Source organism: Oryctolagus cuniculus, chromosome 15 (assembly GCF_051225735.1).
Source record: "Oryctolagus cuniculus isolate XC-2025 breed Fujian yellow rabbit chromosome 15, ASM5122573v1, whole genome shotgun sequence".
Lineage (NCBI taxonomy): Eukaryota > Metazoa > Chordata > Mammalia > Lagomorpha > Leporidae > Oryctolagus > Oryctolagus cuniculus.
The window spans coordinates 9,610,488-9,633,913 of NC_142881.1; the positions used below are offsets into that span (position 1 = coordinate 9,610,488).

The window sequence follows — 23,426 nt, forward strand, 5'->3', positions numbered from 1 at the left end:
GCGCCCATGAGTCTCCTCACGGTTGCTCCAGTAGCCATGGGGTGAAGACCCCCAGATCCCTGGGCGGTTCCTGCCCCTCTGCCGGGGTCTTTTCACTTCGAGGAGCAGCCAGGGTAACCGCCAGAGTGAATGAGCTCTCTAAGGGACCAGAGGGCAATGCGAACTGCGCTGACTTTGCATCGGACTTCGGGAGTGGATGTTGCCGGGGGAAGGGCTCTCACGGAAACACCCCACTGTGTGAACGTGAAAGAGTCCATGCCTGTCTGAGGCCTGAGCCACTGCTCTGCAGCCAGCAGGCCCTGACCAGAGCTCTCCTGCGGTGCCAGGAGAGGAAGAAAGCACGCAGCTTCTGAGGCCTGTGTGGGCCCCTGGGTTGACCGACCACCGCAGCCTGGCCAGGACTGAGGATTTCTGGGGATGCTCACACCGGGACAGTCGGGCAGATCGGGACATGAGATGGGAAATCATCCTAAGCGGTCTTACCCCACGTTTCTAAAGGCAGGTGTCAGTAAAACCGTAGGATCTGTGTGATGTGCAAAGCCTCATGCGTTGCTGCCAGTGACTGTGTGTCAACAGATATAGGGGTGGCCGCCAGACTAAGGTGTTGGAACTGTGGGTTCTTGACCAGGGGTGTTTGGCTGTCACGGGGACAGGGAGTGAGACAGGCACATGCGTCCTGAGAGAAGAAGGATCTCACGCAAAATGCCAGCTGGCATCCCAGCTGAGGATGCTGGGCTAGCTGTGGACGGAAGGCAGTCATTCTGGAAGCTTCTAGAGAGGTGGAGCCTCTACATGTATTCATTCTCTCGTTTATTTTAGGAATTATTTACTGAGCATGCACTGTGTGCCCCGGTGATAAACAACAAACAAGACACAGTTCCTTACTCATGGACTGCACAGCTTGGGTAGCAGAAATGACATCAGAGATGAGGAGGGAAAGCTGGCACAGCCCCATTCCCTTCCCCTAGGACCCGCGGAACCTGGGGAAGGGGAGCTTCCCAAGTCAGATGGTGCAGACCAGGATCAGAAGGTGCTGAAAGGTTCCACATTCGGATGGGGCTCTTCCGGTGCCCTTGATTCTGACCAGACAGAAGGCCATCCTTAGAAACGAATTTCTCGGGCTGGTGCCGCAGCTCACTAGGCTAATCCTCCACCTGTGGCGCTGGTACCCCGGGTTCTAGTCCCAGTTGGGGCGCTGGATTCTGTTCTGGTTGCTCCTCTTCCAGTCCAGCTCTCTGCTGTGGCTCGGGAGTGCACTGGAGGATGGCCCAGGTGCTTGGGTCCTACACCCGCATGGGAGACCAGGAGAAACACCTGGCTCCTGTCTTCAGATCGGCGCAGCACGCCGGCTGCTGCAGCCACTTGGGGGTGAACCAACGGAAGGAAGACCTTTCCTTCTGTCTCTCTCTCACTGTCTGTTTGCCTGTCAAAAAAAAAGAAAAAGTAATTTCTCAGGAACTGTCCCGGGGCCGGGGGGTGGTGGGGGTGGGGAATGATTCTTGCATGATAAAAGTAACGTGCAGTTAAATGAAGCTTGTATGATAAAAATAGCATGTGCATGATAAAAATAACATGTGCAGTTGAGATAATGTGTGTGTGTGTGCTCACCGTGGACCAAATGCTGAGTTTAGTGCTGGTTGTTTCTTTAAATACCCAAAGGAGGATTACAATAGCAGAGGTAGACCCTGTAACTCTCACCACCCTACAAGAGTAATTTAAAAAGTTGGCGGAAAAATAGAATTGAAAGTTTGCTTTCATGCAAAAAAATTGAAATTCACGAATAATTTTTCATAATACTTATTTTCCATGAACTTTTTGAAGACCCATCATATGCGTGGATTTCAATTTTTTTTTTTGCACCAAAAGAAACGTTTAATTCCATTTCCTTTATTTTTTGGAGTACCCTAGTGCAGGTGAGGTGGAAGAGACAGAGCAGTTAACTAACTTGGCTAAGATTGCACAGCAAAGCAAGGATTTGAGCTTGCAAAATATATCTTTGAAGGCCACACACTCAACTGTCATGCTTTGGAATGGCTTCTCTTGCAGCAAGGACAAGATAATTGTGAAGCCTGGGGACTTCAGAATCTTCTGGAGCCTTTGATCTTGGAGGAGCAGGGCAGTGGCTTGCCTGTGTCCACACAGCTGACGAAGGGCAGTGTGCCCACCCCCAAGGCTGGAGTCTTGCAGCCTTCCCCCTGCACTTGTAACTCGGGACTGCTGGACCTCCAAAATGGGCCACCATCCGGATGAGTTGAGATGATCCTTTTGTTTTCCAAAACTTCACAATCTAGGCCACTGTTCCAACAGGGAGACTGCTTCCCAGGCCCCGCCACGTACGGTAGCCATGGCGTCTGCTTTCTGAACGCAGTCATAATTTGATATCTGTGTCCTTTGGTGAACCAGTGTTACCCACCCTCTGTGAGGAACAGCTCGGTGCTGATTGCTGGTCATGGCTATGAAAGTGTCCCTAGGCAGGCCAGAGGCTGCCAGGCAGGCGCCTGCTCCTGCCACCCTGCACGGCATAAGAGGCAGCCACGGCAGGGACTTGGCAGCCACTGCAGTGTCTAGAGGGCAGAGTGATGGACTCAGACTTTGCAGAATGCCCTTCCGTCCTGGGAGGCTAGCAGAGTGCCCTGGGTGGGGATCATCTCCCACCACAGGGACAGTGGTGAGAACATTCTCTGGGCTGCTGGTTCACGTTGGACTCAGAGTCCAGTCCCCAGAGGGGAGATTTTAGACACACCCCTGACCTTCTTTCAGTCCTGGTGTCCTTACCAGGGAAGAAAACCTATCTCGCAGGTTATTTCCAGAATTTAGGCTAATTGTGTAGAACAGGGATTGACCGGAGAGTGAGCATTGAGGCTGGCCTCTGTCACGGCACCTCAAGTCTGCTCTAACAACCAGAAGCAGCCGTGGACAATATCTACAGAAATGGGCAGTGTGTCCCAATGAAACTTTTTTTGCAAAAGTAGGTGGCAAGGTGGGTTTGGTCTGTGGGCCATAGCCCTGACACAGAGCCTCAGACCCATGGTGGGCACTAAGCAGGCGGAGCCGTTAGAGGATCTTGGTGGTGGTCATCCTTGCCATCATCATCATCACTACTGTCATTACTGTTCTGCTGATTGTACCACTTACAGGCAACCAGGAGTGATGGTGTAAAACTAAAATGAGATAAATACACACAGTGCTAACAAACACACTCAAAAACAATGTGTGGTGGGAGGGGCTTCTCTGAGCCAACTGCCTTCCAGCACTTGGCGCTCACATTCTTGTAAACCTTGGGCAGATTTGCTTGTGCCCCCTCCCCCCCGCCATGGTGCAGGTGACAAAGCCAAGACAAGCACTCACCCAGCATTCCAGCCTAGGGTCAGAAGCCCAGATTCCTCTCTCGCTCCTTGGAAAGAACCATCCCATGATCGCTGTGACTTGCTTCTATGGCTCCTCTTCAGGTGCGATGTCTTCCTGAGGATGGGGGCGCGGAGGGGGGCCCCTTGTTTCGCATGGCTTGTTGAAGGGCAGACTTGGCCCTCTTGTGCCCTCAGCGGGGGCAGATTCCTCTCCCTGGGAGTGGAACTCCCCGTCCTTGGCTCTGATGGCTGGTCGACGTGGGAGATGTTTTGGGCACAGCTCATGACGCCGGAGCACCTGGCAGCTCTCATTTACGGGCGCCAATTAAATGACGTCAGCGTGACAGGTCCTCATTACCTTGCTGTTGGCTTTCCCTGGGCCCGGCAACGCCGAATTATTGGAGCCTGTTTCTGGGACGGTCATCACTCTTACTGGAGTGGGATGTTTAGTTCATTTTTCACTACATATTACATCCTTCAGCAAACAACTTTTAGACATCATTTCATTTTGGAAGCCTCTTTACCAATCCCCAAATCCAAAGTTTGGCAGAACTGGACGATGGCAAGACTTCCACTGCCACTGCCGGTGAAATTTTAATTTCTTGTGACTTTATCACCATCTTTGCCATGGCTGGGTGCACTTGCCTTTGAACTGCAAGTTCGTCCCCTTTGTCTCTCCAGAGCCCAGAATGTGTGTGAATGGGGAGAGACCAGAGAATTGGCTTTGCTCACAGTGGCAAATTAAATCAGAATAGCAAAGCCATCAGCTCTTGGCTGCAGCCCTGGGAGAGGAACAGCAGCAGCCATGCCCTCCTGTTGGCAGAGAGCTGAAGATGAGCTCAGGGGTCTCTTCCGTGTTAGACATGTCATTCCTACCTGACCAGAGGACTGCCGAAAGTTCCTGATAAAAAGTCATTAAAGGAGAAGTTTCTCCGGTGGCGACAATTTTGCAATCCATGCGTAATTTTCACTATAAGCATTGTCCAGTCACTTTCACAAGACCCCTTGTTCTCATGCATTGTGAAATCTTTTGTACCAAAATAAACTTCGAATTCCGTTTTCCGAGAACTTTTTGAAGCACCCTTGCGGGTGGGGGTGTCCGGGTGTGGCTTCCGCGTGCCAGGCCCAGGCCATAGATCTGGGAGGGCAAGCCTTCCTTCCCATCTCTCTCCCACGTCATCCATCCCCAGCTGGGGCCCGGGCTCCTGCAGGGTCCTGTTGAGCTCGCAGGCAGGGAGGGCTGGCCTCCCGGGCGGTGCCCTCCTGGGGGCCACACTTTCTGCGATCTCCCTCTGCTGGGTTTATATGAAACGTGGCATCCTCTACCACTCACCAAGCAACGCTGGAGGAGGCCGCCAGGAGCCAGACGGCATTCGGCGAGGGTCCCCAGGGGGCAGTCGGTGGGGCAGGGGTGGAAGGCGGCAAGGTTTATGGAGGCGTTAGACTCAAAGAGGAGAAAAGGGAGTGTTCTGGCTAAAAATAGCGCACCGTGAACTCCTGCCCCTCACTCCTTAACGATTTCTCTGCAGCAGCCGTGGGCTCTCAGAAGAGGCAGCGAGCGCCGCCGAGGGCTGTTACTCAACTGGAGAGGAACGGAGGGCAGCCGCCTGCCAGGTGGGTTTTCCAAGCCCGCTCTAAACTCCTCCACATGTGAGCGAGTGTTTACAGTTGTAAAGATGTGCTGAGTAATTGCACATGCGAGCAGTCTCGCCTGCTTCGCGCCCAGCACGGTCCAGGCAGGCTCTGTGCGAACACCCGGGTGGACAATGAACTCGTTTGCCTTCTCCGGGTGGAGGCTTAAGGAGGTACGGTTTGTGTTGAGATATAATTGGTAGCACTTGTGCCTTTGTAGTTCTTTTTTAGCTACTGAAAATGACTGCCTTAATCCACTCTTGACTCACCCGGATTAGGGCGAGAAGCCCCACGGAGCCGGTTTGATGTCAGAGAGCAGAGAGGGGGCGGCTCTGGAAATCCACTTTGAGGCTCCGTGCCGTTCACGATCTTGGCTGAAAAACAGCACCAGCAACATCTTCACTCTCTTTAGGTTGTCTCTGTTTCTCGAGAATCACTCAGAATAATGCAGCGATTGTTCGTTGGCTGCTTCCGAGTTCCTTTCCGGGGAACCCTCGTGCGCTGGGGTGGCTTCCCCTTGTTCTCTCCCCCACTTCCCCAGCCATTCTTTGCTCTCTGCTTCCCTGGGAAAATCACTGTTGTCACCTGGGGGGTGGGGGGGGGCAGGCAGGACATTGCACTTTGCTTGTGATTTTTTTTTTTATTTTTTTTTATTTTATTTTATTTTATTTTATTTTTTTTTTTGACAGGCAGAGTGGACAGTGAGAGAGAGAGACAGAGAGAAAGGTCTTCCTTTGCCGTTGGTTCACCCTCCAATGGCCGCCGCGGCCGGCGCGCTGCGGCCGGCGCACCGCGCTGATCCGATGGCAGGAGCCAGGAGCCAGGTGCTTTTCCTGGTCTCCCATGGGGTGCAGGGCCCAAGCACCTGGGCCATCCTCCACTGCACTCCCGGGCCACAGCAGAGGGCTGGCCTGGAAGAGGGGCAACCGGGACAGAATCCGGCGCCCCGACCGGGACTAGAACCCGGTGTGCCGGCGCCGCTAGGCGGAGGATTAGCCTAGTGAGCCGCGGCGCCGGCTTTTTTTTTTTAAATAGTGTTCTTTGTCTTCTCCCTAGCCTCCAGCGACACACAGCCAAGACGATTTGGCAAATCAGGTTGCCTTAGACAGAGTCCGGGTCAGCCATCGCCGAGGCCTGGCGACAAAGGGTTGAGGCCAGCTCACAAGGGAGTTGGGGGAGGATCCCCAGCCCCTCCAGTGTCCTCCCATCCACCTTCCAAAGGGACTCTGGGAGCGAGCGAGACCAAAGGCACTGTGTCACCTGCTTGCCGGTCCCCCACGGCCCCAGGGCCTTCGCTCTGGCTGGCAAGCGACGAGGATCTCACAACCTGGCTGGTGTCTGCCGATTGGTTCCAGAGCTGCTTCCTCCAACTTGGAACCCTTGTTACTACTGTTCCAAGCCTCCCCAGCCACCTGAGGAAGACACAGGGAAGCAGGGCGGAGGGAGGGTGGACTCTTTCCTCCTGATCGTCCCTGCCCAGGACACCGCTCCTGTGCTGCTTTGCCCCTCCGTGCAGCGCCTCAAGCTCACCTTAGGGTGGGTGCTGTGTGGACAGCTGGCCCCAGGCTGTCCAAGATCTTGCCTGCCTCTGAGTCTGAGCCTCAACTTGGCTGGAATTAGACACTGATTGTGTTGAAATGAGCAGTAAAGTCGTGTTCCCACTCCTTGCTTCCACCCCGGGGTTCCACTGCCTCCCTGCACCCAGGCCAGGGTGGGCAGCCTCGTTGATTTGTCCCCTTGGGAGATGGCCTGGTGACACAGACCTCCTGCCCCGTCCCTCCCTGCACCCCACCCCCGCAGCTGCCACAGCAGAATGGGAGCTCCTGTCCACGAGGAGTTAGTTATGTCTTTGCTGTCTTAATGGATTCTCCAGGACCGTTTTTGTGGTCTCTTATTCTTGAGCAACTGTCAATAAATAAAAGACCTGGTACCAACAGGTGCTCAATAAATCCTATATTCTCTAAGGAATTGTGCCCATTTCTGAGACGAGGATTCACTGGCAATTAATTAATTAATTTTTGCAGCCTGGCCAAGAGGCAGGAGGAATTAGGGACAGGAAGTACAGACATGGTCTGGGAGGATCTATGATCAGCAGGAGGAGCACTGTGCACTGGGGACTTCCTGTGGACAATCTTGGGAGATGCAGACAGAATAGAAGCATCTGGGCGTCCACTCAGTCCCTAGCCAGACACTGAGCATCGGGGGAAGGGCCAGGCCCTCAGTGGGACCCCGCGTCTTCAGCAAAGCACAGAGCCCAGCTGACACTCTCCTCCTGGCACGTTCTGAGGAGGAGGCGATGGGATAACCTGGTCGAGCACGGTGAGCAAGGCTGCGAAGTGGAATGTGGGGAGCAACTCGGACTAGACTAAGTTACTGGAATTAAGACTTACTCTATGCATCTGCTCTCCCACAATATGGCGCTGAGAAGGGAAACAGCTTCTACACAGCTGCCTCCAGTTCAACCAATAAACTGTAGGACCTGCTCCTGATTGGAGGAGAGCAGCGTACTCGGCGTGTGGGTAGCAGAGTTGGGATTGGTGGAAGAGGACTATAAAGGAGGAGAGAGACAACATGCACCAGGAACATCTAAGGGGAACACCTGTGCAGCCCCCGAGAGAGCCGGCCGGCAGTGTGCCGCTCCCCCGCGGAAGTGGGGAATGTGGCAGGGGGAAACCGCCCTTCCACGGAGGTGGAAGGGATGGTAGCCAACCCGGGAAGGACCAGCAGCCAACCCGGGAAGAACCAGCAGCAAACCCGGGGAGGGCCGAGCAGACAAAAGAACAGCGCAGGGTCCTGTGTCGTTCCTCCACAAAGACGGGGAGCGACATAATGGTGCCGTGACTCAGATATGAAGCCTAGGCAGGGTTTAGTGTCGTTCCTCCATGAAGAGGGGGAGCGGCAGTGGAAGAAGGCAGTGCCACCTTCCCAGCAACAGCTCAGAGCAGGCAGGTGATGGTGGCAGGGGCTTGGCTCAGACACGGAAGGGCTGTGTGGGGTGGTGCCTGGGGCCCATGACCAGGTTGGAGCCCCAGTAAGGGCAGCTGGATACTGAATCCCGGAAGTCCACATTGGAACTTAAATGCTTAAATGCCCCCTGCCTCGGGTCAAGATTGGGCCGCAAGGAGACAGGCCTGAGCTTCCAGTTTAGGGCCAGGTTCACTCATCAGTGTTGCAGAGCACCTGTCACTTCCAGCCGTGCCACAGGCACACGCAGCAGCCGCGCCATCACTGATCTTACAGAACCTGCAGTCTCATGGGGGGGTGGGGTTGGGGGTGGAATGACCACCCGTAGACAGAGCTCTTAGAAGAGCCGCAGCAAAGGAACCAGGAGGTTCTAATTGAAAGGAGATTTTTAGTGAACAGGCGTTTGGCGGAAAGGACCTGGGCTGGTGAATGGTGGGAAAGGCATTCTGGGAAAGCACAGAACGGTGCTCCCCGTGCGTGTCCGCCCCGAAACCCTGCATCTGTGGCAAAAGGCCTGCCTCACAGGGCAAAAGGCACTTTGCAGAGTCAGCTGTGGGCACTGAGGTGGGGGGGAGCCCGGGTGAGTCAGGTGGGCCCAGTCTAACCGTAGGAACCTTTCCAAGGCGCGAGCCTCTGCCAGCTGCAGTCGGAGAAAGACGTGATGACGCGAGAGGTCAGACGGCCGTGACGTTTGGAGGAGGCGCACAAGCCAACGCCTGTAGGTGATCTTCAGCTGTGTGAACGGCCAGGGAGCAGACCCTCCACTCTCCCCCAAGGCGGACGCAGCCCTGGGCCCCACGACCTGAGCCCACGGAGGCCCACCGTGAGGCATCTGACCTGTAGCGTCCTAAGGTAAGGCTTCGTGTTGCTTTCTGCTGCTATGTTTGTGGTGATAGGGAAGCGATGCAGGCTATAGGCAGGAAGAAACTTGGTCGACTCCAGGACCCAAAAGGCGGCGGCCGTGACACGAGACAAACATGAGACAAACACGCACCATTTAAGCGCTCAGGCAGAGAAGTGACGGACACAGCGATCTGATTTGTGTTTTGCGGTTCCACTGTGCACACCGGGTGGAGGGAGGAGACGTCTAAGAACTCTCAGGAAAGGTGACGTCGAAGAAGAGAGGGGAGAGGGGACAGGGTTGGGAGCTGTCTGGAGGTGGAACCAACCGGCTGTGAAGGTTGATTGGATTCAGGGAGTGGGGAATGAGAGGAATCAAGGACTCCAGAGCCCCGGGTTCTGGCTGGATTGGGAGAGGCTCGATGGAGGCCAGCAGGTCTAACACACCTGTGCACTGCACAGTCAGTAGTGCCTGCCACCAGCATCGCTGGTCATGGAGAAGCATCTGTCACCATGGAGGACAATGAGAAACCCCCCAGAAAGCAAGAAAAACGCCAGTTACAAGATGCATGAGCTGGGACCTTTTTCTGAAGGTATGATAGAAAAGCCAGATCAACGTGTGTTAAACCCTGAGAACTTGGGTTCAAGTTGAAAGTCCAGGGGGGCACCTGGCTTACTCACAGCTTGAAGCAGGGCTCAGGCGGTGTCATGGGGCTCATTCCTGGGCCTTGCTTCCCTGGGGGGCTCTGTTCTCCATCCCTGCGGGCCGTGGAGTGCCCAGGAAAGCTGCTGAGACTCGTTGATTGGCCCAGCCTAGATGCAGCTCCCCTGTACTCAGAACGCCCCGGGGGGCAGGAGGGGGACGAGGCTGGGTGGCTTGGCCTTGGTGAGCTGCAGTCACAATGTGGGGGAGGGGAGGAGTGTCAGGCAAGCCTCTGGAAACAAGATGGCTAGACACACAGCAGCAAACCCCTCTCCCCTACCCAGTGTCCCTAGCAGTGCATGGCTTACTGGCTGAGGACCAGGGGAGCAAGAAGTGAGCCGAGTTCCCCATGAGAAGCTGCTGTGCACCTGCCCGGGGGACCTGGGTGGGGGAGCCAGGACATCAGACCGTGTGAAATGGCAAATGGCCTGGAGGCAGACGGGCGACCTGGGTTTGAGGCCGCTGAGCGTGCAGCATCAGAACATTCTAGGGCCTCACTGGCTTCTGCAGCCTGCGTGTGGGGCACATCCCCAGGCTCTGTGGCTCCTGCCTGCTGTTCCTGCAGAGTGGCAGCCCAATGGCTGAGGGTCCCACCTCCCCCAGGACCTGGTCCCATTTCCATCCCACCCACCCCCACCAGGGGAGGGTGTGGCAGTCTCGGTCCCCTGGGGGAGGGGGACTGCAGGCTTGAGCAGATGTTGTCTGAGGGCCAAAGCAGTGGCTGAGATACGGGGTTCTGTCTTTTGGCCCCACTTCCTTTTGGGTATGGCCAGAAACTAAGCAAAACAGGCATGGGTTATGGTCCGGAGATTCTCTACAAGGTCATGAGGTGCATGGCACATCACAGAAATCATCCTGCAAAGAACTAATGCTGACAGCTTTGTGCAGAGGCAGGGGGTCTAACTTGAGACAGCCCTTGGGTGGTTCCGGCCCATAGCTGATGCTGTGAGGGCCCTGGCTGCAACCCCCAGTGAGCCCCACCCTTCCCCTGCTGAAACTTTGCTACTGCAAGCTACAGGGCCCCCACCCCAGGCACTGCACAACTGGGAGGGAGCTGGGCCCATTCTCGGACAGGCTGGAGAGCTGGGCAGGTGGAACCAGTGGGTGTTATAGCCCCGCCCCCCAGTGCCATTACTCCCAGCAGAGCGACATCATCTCCTGGGGTCCCCGAGGGCAGCAGGAGCCTGGTGGGCAAGCTCTGTGGTGGGGAAATAAGGCAGAGCAAGAGCGTCATTGATCCACCCAACCCGCACTGCTGTTAGGAGGGGCGATGCCCTGGGTGTGTCCCCCCAGGTAGCTTTGTCAGGTGTGGGCAGAGACTGGCACCCTCCAACCCCAACTCCAGGACACCTGTCTCCCCACGTGGCAGCCAAGCCCTTCCCCAGAAAGCTGTGTCCCCAGTAGGGCAGGCTGGCTCCAGCAGGCCCCGCCCTGTCGGCCCCCGTGCTACCACTCAGACCCTGTGGCTCTGAACAGAGGGTCCCGAGTGCGCTTGCCGGCTTTGCCTCCTGCAGCGCGTGCTGGTGCCGCGCCGTCCTGATTCTGCCCCAGGAGAGCCCTGTCTAGGGTTTCTGTTGGGAGATCCCGCAGCATCACGTTTCTATGGTGAAACAACGTCCCGTTTGGAAATGCATGGTGCTTATAAAATATGTTCCCGTATTTTCTTGGATCCAGGCTTGTTGTAAAGTCCAGGGATTTGTTGACAATGAGGAAGTTGTTTCTGCAAACAAAAGGATTGTGTCTGAAGAGCAGAGGAAAGGAGCTGTCGTTTCGTCATTATTGGGGCGCAGGCTGGAAGGGGAGGGTTACAGGGAAGGGAGGGGCCGTGGAGCCCAGTTGGGCGTTTCTTTGGGAATGGTCAGCCAGGAGTACAGCTTCCTAACCTCCATCGTAAGCTCTGCTTTCCCCCGCCTCACCCATCTTTCCTACCCCATCCCCTGCAAGGAACCCACTGTGTGCTTTCCTCCCCTAACCCAGGGTCCCCTGCTCTGGCCTCTCCAAAGTCCCACAACTGGCCTTGCCGTTCGCCCTCCCTTATCGCGCTCAAGGCTCTGCTTCCAAGGAACTCTCAGCACATCAGAGACACCACATCTCCGGCGCTCGCACCAAGTCCCCAGGCAGTGGGGATCGGAGCTCGTCAGAGCTCACAGCATGAAAATCAGAGCCCAGCCCAGGCCTTCCCAGGGTCACTGCCACCTCTTGGGATCTGTCCCTGGTGCCAGGCCTGGGGCATAGCGGGGACAAGCTGGCCAGCAAGACCCAGCACTCAGGAAGGGGTGCCTCTTGTCGGGGAAGATCTGTCCTGACTCACTGAGGGCACGCGATCATCTTGCAGGCCCCAAGCTTCACATATCTAGAATTTTACTTTTGGAGGAGAGCTAACTTTCATGATCCAGCTGTGTGTGGAGGAGTAGAGGGGAGAGAGAGAGGGGGAGAGAGAGACGGAGCTTGTTAGCCTGAAATATCTACCCCATATATGCCATTTTATTGCCTCAAGAGATCTTGAACACTTCACTGCCTTTCTGGAGCCTTATTAGAGTGAATTTACCCCAGGCAGTGTGTGAGCTCTCGAGGGAAGAGTGCCCGGACCGTGTGGGAAGTCCGTAGGGACTGGTGGCCTGCTATCAGAAGGCATATACACACGAACTTCAGAAATCCATGGACAATGGAATTGCAAGATACGCTTATTTTGGTGCAAAAAGTTCTTGAAATTCATGCATAGTGATATGCCTTTTCCGCGGTGAAGACCCCCCAAAGATGTGTGTATGAGAAGGGACCATGGAACAGGCTGATGGCAGTGGTGTGTGGATCAAACCCACCTACTAAGCACTGTTTCCCAGGGTGGGGCCACAGGGTTCAGGATGGCCCGAGAGTGGTTCAGACCCATAGCAGCTGACAGGGTCCTGGCCACAGCCCTTTAAAAAAAAAAAAGAATTAAAGATTTGTTTATTGGAAAAGTGGAGATACAGAGAAAAGGAAAGAGATCTTCCATCTGCTGGTTCGCTCACTAAGTGACCGCAATGGCTGGGGCTGGGCTGATCAGGAGCCAGGAGCTTCTTCTGGGTCTCATGTGCGTGCAAGGGCCCAAGGACTTGGGCCGCCTTCTGCCGCTTTTCCAGGTCATTAGCAGGGAGCTGGATGGGAAATGGAGTAGCTGGGACTTGAGCTGGCGTCCATATGGGATGCCAGTGCTGCAGGCAGAAACTTAATCTTCGGCTTAACCATCTATGCCACAGCCATTTTGCCCCCTCCCATCCCCTTCCCTGTTGGGGGGTTGCTCCAGCAAGCAGCCAAGGCTGCCGTCTGAGGGCATTCTGAGACCGTGAGTGGGCTTGTTCTAGGGCAGGCTGGAGAGCCGGGGAGGAGGCAGGGATGGGTGCTGGGGGAGGACCAGCCCAGCCCCCCAGGCCCTCCCTTGTAGGAGGCCAGCTCTGAGGCCAGCATCATCTCCCAGAGGACCCCAGCAGGTGCTGATGTGCTGGCAAACACACAGGCTCAGGTAGCACCCTGATTCGCAGCATCCGCCCACCTCTGGGGCGTAAGCACTCCCCTCGCTGGATCCTGGCACCATCGGAAGTCACTGAGCTCGCCGTTGGGGAAAGACACACACCATCAGCTCTCATGCAGCATTCTGGGCAGCGCCCGCAGGTCAGGGAGGAGCCCAGGATCCCAGGGCAGGGGTTCAGGGCGTCGGTTCAGCAGCCGCCCCCACCCCAGCCGGGGCTCTTTTTAATTCCTCTCACCTCTGTCTCGCTGACTTTCTCCTCTGACGTAACGGCACCTCCGGCAGCTGCCCCTCGTAGTGCACTACTCACGAAGCGCCCTGCAGTGCCGCCCTCCCCTTTCCTGCCCCACTTCCCGTGGATTTACCCAGGCTTCCAGGGATCCCCGCTCCAGAGAACGTTTGCTCCAGGGCACGCGTCTGGTGACTGGCATGCCGTCACTAGATGGTCTCACAATCGGGACAAAGTGCGCAGACTCCTCCCCCGGAGGGAGAAACACGTGTATCCTTCAGCGGGTCCCAGGCTTTCAGCCTCCCTGGGCCCCAAACCTGACTCCTGCCTTTGATTGCCTCCTCACTGCCACCACCATCTTGCTCCCCGAGCGGTCATCACTGGCATCGCCTCCACTTGGCCTCCCCGCCCTCTGCCATTTCTTCCTGATTGCCGTCCAGCGTCCCCCGGAGGCAGCTCCTGGTCTGGCCAGACAGGAGGGCCCATTTCCTCCCCGTTGCATGCATCGTCTGGACTCTGTTTACAACACTGACGGCCGCTGGGCTTGCAGTGGATTTACTTGGGGTTGTAGTCCCTCTGTCCCTGCCCTGAGAGCCTGGAGGGCGCGGTCCATGATCGGAAATGTCCAGCCCGGGGCCGGCTGGGCTGTAGTTGCTGAGTGTTTGTGAGAGGAGCTGACCGATGCTGGCCAGAGGTGTTTACTCTGATCTCTTCTGCAGCTTCCCCCAGCACATGGCCAAGGGTGCTCCTTTTGCACCACACCAGCTGGCACAGTCGTGGGTGTCAGCTCTGGGGGGCGTTCGCTTCCTTCTAGAAGTGGGAAAATACCAAGATCCAAGGAGGACTATTCCAGTTACCCTAGGAGTTGGTGCAACCTGGCCAGGAGAGGCAGCTAGAATCTAGATTCCCCAGATTCCCCTCTGATGAGGCGCTGGGCTGTCGCTGCAGTCCAATGGCTCTGATTGGCTGGGTCATCAGGGACACAGTAGTGGTCCTTTCAACAGCTTGTTCATCAAGTGTGTACCAAGTGCCTGGGAGCATTTAGGGGTGAAGAGGCTTTGTCTGCACAGCCTGTCTTTCTCTGGGTCAGGCCAGGAGACTTCCAAAAAGTCACTTAGCACTCTAAACCTCAATATGCCCTTCTGAAAAATGGGGATAACGTGGTGCCTGCCTTCTAAGGTGGACGGGATGTCCGAATGAGATGCTATATTTGAAGAGGTTAGTGTTGTAGTTAACACAGGTAAGCATGCACCACATACAAGCTCTTGTTGAAAAAAAATGTGGGTGGCCGGCATTTGGTGCATCAGTTTTCACCACTTGAGATGGCTCCATCCCACGTTAGACTTCCTGGGTGGAGTCCTGGCTCCTCTGCTTCTGATGCAGTTTCCTGCCAGTGTGCACCCTGGGAGGCAGTGGGGACGGCTCAAGTCGTTGAACCACTGCCACCCACATGGGAGACCTGGGTGGGGTTCCAGGCTCCTGGCTTCAATCTGGCCCAGCCTGGCTGCTGGGGACACTGGGGGAATGAACCAGTGGGTGGAAGATCTCTCTTCCTCTGTTTCTGCATTTCAAACAAAATAAAAGTAAATTTTTAAAACTTACATGAAAAGCAGAGAATGGGCTGTGTGCTAAGCTCAAGGAAGAACAGCCTGGCTTAGATGCAGCTGCTGCCCTCAGGAAGCCGGCAGGCCAGGGAGGGGACAGACAGGGAGACCCAGCATCCCAGGGCGGGATCTGCAGGGGTTCAGGGAGTCGGTTCAGCAGCTGCCCCCAGCCAGGGCTGCTCTTTGATTCCTCTCACCTCTGACACAAATGGTCAGTCTTGCTGACTCTCACCTCTGACGTAACGGAGGAGGCTGGCGGGGCAGAGCTGAGCCTGACAGCCGGGGAGTGCTGGGCCTCTCAGGCCATCTCCCCTGTCCCCAAGGCTCCTCCCACAGGCAGGAAGACGGCAAGGGGGTCCTGGGCCCCGCTGGCTGTGTCTTCAATGCCCCCAGCGTCGGGGAACAACCGCTGGCTCCTCCTGACGAACAATTCTCGTCCAAATGAACTCTTGGGATTTTCCCAACTACTTCAACTCCTTGATTTGTTTAATCCAGGAAATAAATCGTAAAAGGGGAAACTTCTTACTCAACTTCTAGTATCTCTCGGCTCAGGAAAAAATGAGAAATGATGCTCTGTATCACGCTTATAGTCTCAAGGAGCAGTGGTTTGCACATGGTAGTGATTTTTGTCCTCCGGGAGGCTTGGGGCTAGGGTGGAGGCCTTTGGGGCTGCCACGCTGTGGGAGCGGGTGCCCTGGGGGTCTCGTGGGTGGAGGTTGGGGTGCTGTTCCACATCCTACCATGCACGCCCAGTCTGAGATGCAGGCAGCACTAAGTTGAGAATCGAGAGGGGTGTATGTGTGTTGTGCACGGGTCCACGAAAGCAAGACGGGGGACTCAGCCGCCAGGGCGTGTGCTCTGTTTCTCAAAGGTCAGAAAAGGGGGGGCACAAGGGCTTGTTTCAGACCCGGCGGTGTTGGGATTGGATCTGCAGGTCAGCTCACCCGTAACCAGTACTGGTTCCTGGTTGGCTTCTAAGGGGAGCGAGTAGGAGGCACTGCCCTGTGCAGCGAGGCCTAAAGCCGACTGCCGGGACGACATTCTCTGAGCTCCCGAAGCTTCAGGGACATGACTGCTGACGGCTGGAGAAATCCAGGCCTCAGAAGAGACAGCCGGGCGTGGTAGCAGGGCCGTGGAAAGGGTCTGGTGGCCGCCGATGGGTCTCCCGCCCTCACACCAGCCACACGCAAGCAGAGTTAAAAATAAACAGGACATGCTCCCACCAGCAGTCACGGATGATGCTAATTGGCTTGGCGAGACATTCGTGGCCATCTGGGAGGCAGGCCCCACGGCCGGCTCTGGACATCAGGCGATCAGGGCTCTGAGGCAGCCACGTTGAAACATCTGCTTCTGGGCCCCAAGGCCCCGGGCAGTCTGGGCCACCGCTTCCCATTGAAAGATCTGCTTCTGGGCCCCAAGGCCCCAGGGGGGTCTGGGCCCCTGCTTCCCATGCAGCACTTGCTGCAAGAGGCCTGGAGGCCTTCAGCCTCTGGCAGACACCGGGCAGCCGGCTCTGCGCCTTCTGAAGTGGCCAAGCGTGCGTGGGCGCTGGAGGCTGTGCAGGCGTCTTGTCTAGATGGGTCTTCCTGGAGTCAGCACTGCTATTTATTTTAGGGTCTTCTGCTTGCAGACAGCTCTCTCCCTGCCCAGCTGGGAGCTCTTGAAATGTCACCATCCAGCTGTGAGCCATTCCCATGTGGGTTTTTTTTTTTTTTTTTTAAGATTTATTTATTTATTTGAAAGGCAGAGTTACAGAGAGGCAGAGGCAGAGAGAGAGAGAGAGAGAGAGAGAGGTCTTCCATCCACTGGTTCACTCCCCAAATGGCTGCAACGGCTAGAGCTGGGCCTATTCGAAGCCAGGAGCCAGGAGCTTCTTCCAGGTCTCCCACGAGGGTGCAGGGGCCCAAGCACTTGGGCCATCTTCCACTGCTTCCCCAGGCCATACTATAGAGCTGGATGGGAAATGGAGCAGCCAGGTCTTGAACCGGCACCCATATGGGAAGCTGGCACTGCAGGCAGTGGCTTTACCCACTGTGCCATGGTCCTGCACCCCCCCCGCCCCCATGTGGATTGTCTGGGCAGAGTGCTGTGAGAGAGCGAGAGCCCTCAGTGTGGGACATATTTTGGGAATCTCGGAGAGGCCCTAAAGTTTGCTCACAGTGCCTGTACCATACACAGAGTCATTGTCACTCGTGTGTTTGGACGGAGCCTAGGAAAAAGATCCTGGGCCCCATGGGGCACCCCTGTGCTGACCCGTTCTGATCACTTACACAAGTGGACTTGTTGCCATCATGTCCATCTTCATTTCCATGTTTCTTGAGTATCTGCCGTGTTCTTAGCAATGGCCCAGCTCTGGAGACTCAGGAAGGTTGGCACTGGGCAAAGAAGGGAGGATAGAGACTCCCCCATCTCTCGAGGAGCTGGAGAGCTGTGTGTGGGGCAAGACCCTGCTCTTTGTGAGTGATGTGTGGAGGGTGGCGGAGGTGGAGCGGAAGTCGCCATTCCTGGCAGTGAGCGGCAGTGTCCACAGGAGTTGGATGCTGTGCCAATGTTCTTGGACTCCCAAACACTGTGTATAGTTCAGCAAAAAATGGACGTGGGGGTGATAACCATTTGGGTTTTGCCATCCATTGATAGAATTGGGTTGGGACCTCAGTAAAGGTCCCAAAGGGTCCTGGTGGAGCCAATCTGTGTGCTGAGTCCTAAGCAAGCTCTTGGGTTGGTCTCCATCCACTGTCCCATTCTAGGCCATTGGATCACCGTGGACGGATGGGTTTTAAGGAGGGATCTGCACTTGGCATGAAAGTGTTCTGTATGCCGAGGTCCCAAGAGGGAGGAGCATGGGAGGGCACAGCACACCTTCAGCATCCCGGATAAGACCATAATCCTTCAAAGCACCTGCCCTGGGTGTGGCTCCAGTCTCCTGCCCACTGCAGAGCTCTGATGCGGTTCACGTCACCCCCTACCAAGAAGGCCGTGGGGGAGCTCCCGGCAGGAGACCCTGAGCATGGAGGAGGGCTGACGTTGCACAACGCAGCACTTCCGCCCCACCCGCCACGGGCAGCCTCCGGATGCTGCAGGTCGCTCTCCACCTCCCGCGGCAGTGGCACTGGGCTCCTTCCAGGCCTCTGCAGACACTGAGACCACTCAGCTCTGAAGAGTCCCCTCGGGGCCTTGATTTAGAGCCCATTGTTTGGCTGTTATCAGTTTTTAAGTGTATTAAATTGTGGCTAGAGTAAACCTATTTGAGAGAATCCAAAATAGTAGCTTCAAGTACTTTTGAAATGAGGTTAGAGAAATCTTGGGAGGATTTTAAAATGGATTTGTGGAATGTTCCTGCATAAACCTGCAGAGGAATTTCTCACCACCCATGCGTGACTCCAGATCAAATAGTCTCCAGTTTACTTTAGAAAGCAAGATTTCTGACTTATTTTTCCAAATATGAGAGTGAGGCAATCTATGTTTTAGAACATTTGGAAGACGTAAGGGAAGCATACACATGAAAATAAACATCACCCTTAGTTCCTCCAGCTGGGCAGTGCTCCCTGGTGGCACTGAGTGTTTATTCTTCCAGGCTTTTTCTGTGCAGGAGCAGTTGATACACATTTGAAAATAGAATACAGCGGTCCACTGTACTGAATTTTATATCACGCTTTCCCACATTGTATCGTGAGCATCTCTCTGTCACTAAATATTCATCAAAACAAGAGCTACACACACCACATCGTAGTCTCATACAGACTCAATGTAATCCCCTCAACCGTTCTCTCCTGGTTTGACTTTTAGATTGGCACTGCCCTTTTTTAAAAACATGAAAGTTATGTCGAGGAAGACAGATAAATATTTGTCTGCAAATTGAGTCTTGTCTTAGCAGAGTTCCTGAAAGTGGCTTTGCTGAGTCCCAGGACGCGAACACTGTGGAAGTTCTAGAAATGTGTTGCCAAATTGTTTTCAGAAAAAAGTGACGCACCCATCACAGTTCTTGCGGTCCTGAATCTTATCAGTACGGTTTGTTTCAGTGGTCGTTAAAACAGCATCTCACTCTGCAGTGGCTTTAAATTCTTCAGCAGCCACCTCCCACACATGGAGAAGTGGGGTAGGAACCCCTCCGCACGGCTCTGGTCCCCACCTTAGTGACTCACGTGTGACCGCTACAGCAGGGTGGAAACGCCATCACTTGGTTTCGCAGGCTCTGTCAGAAGTGGCCCCCACCTGGCTGCCACGTACTGAGTCTGACAGTCTGAAACCTTGGTGCGAGAGTCCTGTGTAGACAGATGCCCCTGTCACCGCCCAGCAGAGCTGCCAGCTGTGTGCACGACCATCCCAAGCGTTTGGCCCGGTCTGGCCTTCCGATGTCAGTAGCTCCGGGCAATGTCTGATGGGAACATAGGACCAAACCCAAGTGAGGATTTCCCAACTGAACACCTCCAGAATTCCTGGCCCACAAAGTCAAGAGCAAAGTAGGATGGTTCTTCTAGGCTGCTAAGCCTTGCAGTAATAATATTCATGTTAACACACATTTCTTTGACTAAGGTGAGAGGCACATTTTTGTGTTGAGTGAACTTTTTTTTTTTTTTTTTTTTGACAGGCAAAGTTAGACAGTGAGAGAGAGAGAAACAGAGAGAAAGGTCTTCCTTCCATTGGTTCACCCCCCAAATGGCCACTATGGCCAGTGCTGCACTGATTTGAAGCCAGGAGCCAGGTACTTATCCTGGTCTCCCATGCAGGGCCAAAACACTTGGGCCATGCTCCACTGCACTCCCGGGCCATAGCAGAGAGCTGGACTGGAAGAGGAGCAACTGGGACAGAATCTGGTGCCCCAACCGGGACTAGAACCTGGGGTGCTGGCACCGCAGGCGGAGGATTAGCCTAGTGAGCCACAGCACCGGCCTTGAGTGAACATTTGAGGTGACTTTTTTGGTGGTTCATATCACTTGCCAACTTTTAAATTTAGGGAGATATTAAAAATATCTTTGGCTCATTATGACAAAGCAATGTACAATAATCTCTTCAATACTGTCTTCCCAAATTGCCATATGTCGTTGTTTTCTTTAAAACAAATTTTGGGGCTGAGCATGTGGTTTAGTGGTTAAAATGCCACTTGAGGTTTAAATTGGGGTTAAAGTCGCACATCAGTTGCCTGGGTTCGAGTTCCAGCTCCACTCCCCATGCCAGCACCCTGCTGATGCACACCCTGGGAGCTCTTGAGTCCCTGCCACCCACATGGGAGACCCGGATGGAGTTCCAGGCTCCTGGCTTCAGCCTGGCCCAGCCTCGGCTGTTGTGGGCATTTGAAGAGTGAACCAGTGGTTAGAAGGTCTCTTTCTGTCTCTCTGCTTTTCAAATAAATAAATAAAAATAGTAAGTTCTGATGGGACAGGATCTGCGTTTTTAAAATTTCAAAATAATTTTAGCTGTTCTTCCTTATTCATTCTTCTAGAAAACCTTGGCAGTTCTCTGCGTTCAGTTCGGCATGTGAGTCCTCGGGAGAGTGGTCACCATCCGCGGGCCTTGGTTTTCTCCCGCCGGTTCGGCTGCGTCTGTGATGTGTCGCTGAGTTGGTCCTTGGTGTGGCTGATCTCTGGTTGCTGTCTGTGTGCCTCTCCCCGAGTGCAGGCACTGCTGCCCTGAGCTTTCCATCTCAACAGTCAGCCATTTCCATATGCAAATTACCCTGGAGTGTGCAATGCAGAATAAAACTTAGACATGTACGTGGCTTCTGACACTTCCCGCCTCTCACTCAATATGAATATTACCATTAGAATTTCCTGTCTGCGTGGTCAGGAACGCCCGTTGTCCCTTGCCCTCCAATGTCACCATGCACCACACAACTCCCACTTGGCTGTGCTGCCTTCCACATGTGTGACTTTGCCCATTGTGGGCTTTTACCCGATAGGTACCTCCTTGCCGTCTTCCCCTAGCCACACCCCCACACATCCTCCAAGATCCGCCCCCCGCCAGCTGCCACCTCCTTGGGAAGCTCTCCACGACTGGGCTGCTCACCTCCAGCACTCACAACACACCAAGACTGAGACTTGCTTGGTCCGTGCTCGTGAGCCAAGGGAAGGTTTTATGCACTGGCCGCCTTGCGATTGGGTTGCCGGTCTTCTCTGTTGGCGTCATGATCAGCGCTGAAGGCAGGAGCCAGGTTCTGTTCTCTTATGTCCTTGGTACCAGCACCAGGCCTGGCCCTCAGGAAGCTTAACTGCCCTTTGTCGCACGTCAGTGAGTTGAAGACTGGATAGGGCAGCATCTCTGTCCTGAGGAATGAGGTCTTCTCTTAATGGGGCACTAAAGGGTTAGGTTGAGTGAAAGGGAGTAACGGCCCGGCCAGAACAAGCAGCAGGATCCACCCTAATTAGTAGGGGAAGGCAAATGTGGGTGTAGCCAGCCTGCCTTCGCCTCTCAGACTGGGGCCGTGTGATCTGGGGGCTTCTGCGTAGCTCTGCTCCTTGGCAGTGTGGCCTTTTTTTAGGAGCTGGCGCCAGCCCCTCCTGATGAGGACAGCCAAATTCAACATACAGTGGGGATGGACTGAGACACACGTGTCACACCCAGCAGCCAAATGCTCCCAGCTCCAAACCAGGCCCAACTGACAGGATCAAAGGGAGCACATGGCCCGGCAGGGACAAATTTATGAAGTCTAGTCATCCCCAAGAAAACACTGTGTATTTTAATCTGCCCAGTGGAAATAAATCAATCTTGAGTTTCTGTAGAAGGAATTACAAGTCAGCTCCACTTCTCCGCAAAGACTTTTCCATCTTTCAAAGATTCAACCTTCGCTCCACCACGGAGACATCCGCACACACCTTTAAGCTGTGCTCTCAGCGAAAGTCCTGAAGTCCTGAACACGTAGCTTTCCACGAGTATACAGGTTTGTTATTGCACCAGGATTTACAAACAAAACCGCTGGCACGGGCAAGCCTGTGGTAGGTAGGGCAGACCACCCGTGCATGTGTGTGTGAAAGCCTGGTTGGAAAATCTCCTTATGTCAGCCAAAAGTGTGACTGCAGTTCTCAAAACTTGGCTGTTCTCGTGGTGGTCGAAACAGTGAGGCTTTTTGTTCATTGAATGCTGAAAAAACAAGTTTGCCAAAGAGTGCCTTTTCCTAAAGGGTTTCAAAACTCCTTGCTATTTTTGACTCCTTTTCTCCTGGGGCCTGAGAACATTCAACAAACACGGATCAGAGATGTCTTATTGTTTCGTGTGGACGTCGCAGATCGCGGGCCGTGGCCAGCAAGTGTTGGCCCTTTTGCCTGCCATGTGGCTTTACAATGAGGTCTCTTTGTGCCCAGCTCCTCCAGCCACAGTCAAGGGACCAGTGCGTTTGGCTTTCTGGACATGTCAGGGAGAGGGCCAGCCACCTTCTGGGAGGGAAAGAAAGGGAGACCCCAGCTCCAAGCACAGGCTGTGGTTTCGGAAGGAAGAGGCCAAGCGTCCGGCCTGGGAGAGAACCGGGCACTGGCCTTTGCAGAGCTGGCTGCTTTTAACCAGCAGGCTGCGGGTCCTGTGCACACGTGTATGGAGAGGAGAGGTTCCCAAAAGTGCATGGGAAATGGGTGCTATGAGAAAACTGTGCAGATTTCAAAATTTTTTGCACCAAAACAAATTTATCTTTTAATTCCGTTTTTTTCCATGAAATTTTCCTCATGTATGTGGCACATACAAATATATGTATGAATGCGTATAGCCATATACATAATGTATCAGGCATACTACATATATGTAACAGTATATATGTGGACATGGAATACTTTGTATATTGGAGTTGACATAATTTCTTTGCTGTGCTTTTCTGTTTTTATCCAGCCTCTGCTAGGCTGCAAAACGTTTTTGAACTGGTTTTTCTTTACATGAAAAAGCAATTACATGTACAAAGCAAACATTCAAATGGTACAAAAAGCTCTGCAATTAAAATTAAAATCCTTCCCTTTCTTCCTGGGTCCCCAAGTCCCCTCCCACGGCAAAAGCTGTCAACAGTCATTTTTCCAGCAAATCCATCTAGAGAAATTCTGTGCACACATCTTCCATCCACACAGCCGAGCCAAATGGGAGCATAGTTCATTGTTCTCCAAAGCACAATGTGGACAAGATTGTGTTCTAACAGCACGCAGTCATCTGCTTCGTTCTTGTGAACGACTGCACAGGGTCCTGTCTGTCTGGAGATAGCGCGACTGAACGCACCAGCCCTCACCAAAGGGCACACAGGTCACTCCTAGCTTTCTGTCATCGCAAACAGCACTCCAGTTAGTCTTCCATGTGCATTTTCCTAGGATAATCTCCCAGGAATGATTCCTCAGTGTCAGTGGTGTCTGCATTGTCATTTGTTATGATTATCATTGTTGTCACATTTTTTATAGATATCCAAAGTGTTGAGCCAATGTACTCCTCTACTAGGGGGACCAAGAGCACTTGTTTTGTCGTCCGTCCATTGACCCGTTAGCTTTTGGACTTTGATCTTTGCCAAACTATTGGGTGAAAAGTGCCACAATAATTGAGAAGGTTTACAAAGGCAGAGTGTTGATTGCTGTCCCATAGAAACGATGACGTCATGGTGCCTAAGCACCCCCTGAGCGAGCATCCTGCCCATGCCCTCATTTTA

The 23,426-nt window shown here is 54.1% G+C and overlaps 1 long non-coding RNA gene across 14 annotated transcripts in view; it reads left to right on the forward strand.

Moving 5' to 3' along the window:
• Positions 1–3,353: 3,353 nt before the first annotated feature.
• The window catches only part of LOC138845470 (uncharacterized), a 47,189-nt gene continuing 27,116 nt past the window's right edge, over positions 3,354–23,426 (forward strand). For 4 of the 14 annotated variants that reach the window (XR_016221501.1, XR_016221502.1, XR_016221503.1 and 1 more), the window contains exons 1-3: positions 4,973–5,152; positions 6,036–7,924; positions 8,567–8,795. This is a non-coding gene — a long non-coding RNA (uncharacterized LOC138845470). The other 10 variants (XR_016221506.1, XR_016221505.1, XR_016221497.1 and 7 more) reach the window with 10 other exon arrangements.